Source organism: Silene latifolia, chromosome 10, assembly GCF_048544455.1.
Source record: "Silene latifolia isolate original U9 population chromosome 10, ASM4854445v1, whole genome shotgun sequence".
Lineage (NCBI taxonomy): Eukaryota > Viridiplantae > Streptophyta > Magnoliopsida > Caryophyllales > Caryophyllaceae > Silene > Silene latifolia.
In genome coordinates, this window is record NC_133535.1 from 142759278 (window position 1) to 142763210 (window position 3933).

The window sequence follows — 3933 nt, forward strand, 5'->3', positions numbered from 1 at the left end:
TACAATAGTTTGTTTGGTTGCATCAAGTAGTTTACAACAAAACCCTTTTTCTTCATTTTTGACTAGACTAGACTCTTATTTAGACTAAGTAGAAACCCCCTCCATCCGTGTGGTTCGACCCCGATTTACTCTTAAATTGGGTTATAATTTTGTTGGTGGTAAGCGACTTGACCCTATCGTTAATTCTTACACATCAAATGGCGCCGTTGCCGGGGATGGCGTTAGGTTATGCTTAGTTTTTTTTTTTGAGTCTTTGCTTTAGTCTTATCTCAATTGTTAGTTTGTTTTAGTAGTTGTGTGTTCTTTGTAGAGTGTGTGATTTCTTGACCTCCCCTAGTGTGTAAAAACACTAGGAGACTAACGGTTTGTCAAGTGTATGCCTAGAAGGAACCATCACCAAGCTCTACTCTTCAAATCCGACCCCGAAAGGCTTTTTAGAACCTTGAGGACAAGGACCCTTGAAAGAGTTAGGAATAATTCCCCTCAAGCAAACATTGACCAACTAAATTCACACATCCCACAAAACGTTGATACCACAACCCCACTTCAACCAAACATCACAATTGAGACTTTACTAGAAAATCCATTCCACAATTTTCCACTTCCTAGCCCACCTCAATCTCCAACCCATCATATACCAAATCCACCACCACAAATGGCTCTTAGAGATCATAACCGGCCTAAACATAATGATTCATGTAACCCTATTAATTTTGGCACCTTGGCCCCAAACAACTTTGAAATGCATCCCGCCCAAGTCGGGTTGATTGAGAAGGATTTGTTCGGGGGACATATTGAAGAGGATGCCCATGCTCACCTCCGGAAGTTTAAAAGGAAGGTTTTAATGATGAAAAAGAATGGAGTGTCCGAGGACACCTTGAGAATGATGTTGTTTCCGTTTTCATTGACCGGGAAGGCGGACCGGTGGTTGAACATTCACCCCCCGGATACCTTCACGACATGGGATGCCTTGGCTAAAGCATTCATGGCCAAATATTACCCTTCATCAAAGACCGCAATGCTCCGTAATGAGATTCATACATTTCAACAAGAAGTCGGGGAGTCTTTAGGTGAAGCTTGGGATCGATATCAAGACTTAATAGCAAGTTGTCCCCATCATGGAATACCGGAATGGTACATCACTCAAACATTCTTTCAAACTTTGCTACCGAGGACTAAGGAGATGGTAAATGCCTCCGCGGGGGGAGGATTTGATCACTTGAATGATGAAGAAGGCACGACATTGATCAAGAAAATGGTAGATTCGGAAGCAAACTATGGTTCTAGAGGAAACATGCTAAGAAGGAATGGGAAGTTCCCTAAGGAAAACTCCTCCAACTCCGAGACAAATGCCAAGCTCGACTTACTCACGAAACAATTTGAAAAGTTTCAAAGAAATCAAGTGCACCAAGCCGCGACTTCATATGGGCCACCCATGGAGGAAGTAGTTCAAGCTTCAAATTGTGAGCTTTGTGGAGGGAGCGGTCATACCTATGACTTGTGTGCCAACAACTATACCGGTGGCTATGAAGAGAATGTCCAAGATGTTAATGCTTTCCAAAGCTATAACAACAATACAAGACCACCAAGACCACCCTACAACAATCCCAATGTCTACAACCCAAACACCAACTTCTACCATCCCGGTTTGAGGAACCACCCCAATTTTAGCTACAAAAGTACCAATGTTCAAAACCCACAACACCTTCAACCACAAGGCCCAAATAATCCACCCGGTTTTTCTCAACAAAGGGGAACATTCCCCAACCAAAGGACTAACCCCGGAAATCAAAAGCAAAACTATGGTAACCAACCACAAGGGTACCAAGATTTTGGTGGAAATCAAGGCAACCAAGGGTTTTACCAAGGGAATCAAGTGAACCAAGCAAATCAAGGATTTGGGCAAGGGTACGTTGAAGGGTCTCAAGAACAAGGTCAAGGATCAAACTTCAAACTTCAACAACAATGGCCCTAGAGCTAACTTCCAAGGGGGACAAAACAACAACCAAGGTTCCAACACTCGGTATGACTATGGGTTCCCTCTACCCATAGCCAACCAACCTTATCAAGAACCCCAAGGAGAGCTCCCTCAAAATGAGCTTTTGAAGATGATAAAGAACATGCAACTTCAACATAGTCAAGAGATGGCTAATTTTGCCAAGGCAACCCAACAAGAACAAGCAAACTTGAGGGCGACCTTCCTGAAAGACATAAGAGAAATGGAATCAAGGATGGCTTCTCATGCTATAGCTAACCCTCAACGGCCGCCTGGTGGTCTATTGGCCCAAGGACAAAGCTCCAAGGATGCCTCAAATAGCCACCATGCTCATGCGGTAGTGTTGAGAAGCGGTGTAGAGCTCGAGGACCCCTACAAAGACCTTGAGTTGGAAGTTGATGAAGAGCCCAAGGGGAATGGGTTGGAAATGAATGGTGAAGAGGGAAGCTCACTCATGGAACCGTCGGCTAAGGTTAGTGAAGACAAGAAGGGGAAGAAAGCTTGTGAAGATTCGTCAACTAGTGGAATTCAAGTGAACAAGGATGTTGATGGGTATGTGGAAGACCTCCCTTATGAGGAGGAAGCTATTGAAGAAGTACCTTTGCATCACTCTAAGAAGGTAACAAAGAATTCGGTTCCTCCAAAGGTATCTTCCAATTCTCAACTTGTTCCTAAAATTCCTTACCCTTCAAGAGCCATTAAGAGTAGGGAAAACCTTAAGTACGCCAAGTTTTGTTATATGCTTGAGAAACTTGAGGTTACCCTACCCTTTACTGAAGTGATTATGAACATGCCAACTTACTCAAAATTTTTAAAAGACATCTTAACCAAGAAAAGAGTCTTGGGTGACCAAGAGATAGTGGCTATGGAAGAGGCATGTAGTGCTCATATCCTTAACAAGATGCCCACTAAACTTGGTGACCCGGGAAGCTTTTCAATCTCATGTGTAGTTGGTGTTGTTCCTATATCAAGAGCTCTTTGTGACTTGGGAGCAAGTGTGAGTGTTATTCCTCTAAAAGTTGCAAAGAGGATTGGCATTCAAAACCTTGCTCCTACTACCATGACTCTGCAATTGGCGGATAGGTCCATCAAGCGCCCTATGGGGTTGCTTGAAGACGTACCCGTCAAGGTTGGCAAGTTTTTAATTCCCGCCGATTTTATTGTCCTTGATATTCCGGAGGATAGCCATACTCTCATCATCCTAAGTAGGCCATTTTTGGCTACCGGAGGAGTACTCATTGATGTGAAGAATGGGCGGCTAACCTTCCAAATTGAGGGCAACAATGTCGAATTTAACCTCCCAAATTTGATGAAAGGTCCAAGAGTAGAAAGGTTGAGTACAATTGAGGTGATTGATGAAGTAGTACATGAAGTATCCCGAGAGGAAATGGAAATTGAAGAGGTATTTCAAATCACCTTGCACGATGAAGCCATGAAGGAGGATTATGAAGTTGATGAGGAACTATTGAAGAAAGTGGAGGGTTTTCTCCCTCCAAAGGTACAACTCAAACCCCTACCCCCCTCACTCAAGTATGCTTTCCTTGATGAGGGGGAGGCTTACCCGGTGATCATAAATGCTACCTAAGTGAGTCCCAAGAAAAGAAGCTTTTGCAAATCTTGAAAACTCATAGAGGGGCACTTGGGTATAGCATTGATGACATCAAGGGCTTAAGCCCGAGTTTGTGCATGCATAGAATTGTTTTGGAAGAGGGGAGTCAACTCAAGGTAGATGGTCTTAGGAGGATAAACCATAAAATGGCCGAGGTGGTTAAAAACGAAGTGTTGAAATTACTTGAGGCCGGGATTATCTACCAAATAACCGATTATCTACCAAATAACCGATAGCAAGTGGGTTAGTCCGGTGCACGTGGTACCAAAGAAGGGAGGGGGGGGGGGTACAAATGGTTGAACAAAAGGATGGGACCACCCTACCTACT

The 3933-nt window shown here is 43.6% G+C and overlaps 1 non-coding gene across 1 annotated transcript; it reads right to left on the reverse strand.

The window, feature by feature from the left end:
- Positions 1 to 1018: 1018 nt before the first annotated feature.
- Positions 1019 to 1125, reverse strand: LOC141609542 (small nucleolar RNA R71). The gene has a single exon (XR_012527462.1). It is a non-coding gene; the product is annotated as a small nucleolar RNA R71 (small nucleolar RNA).
- Positions 1126 to 3933: the final 2808 nt, after the last annotated feature.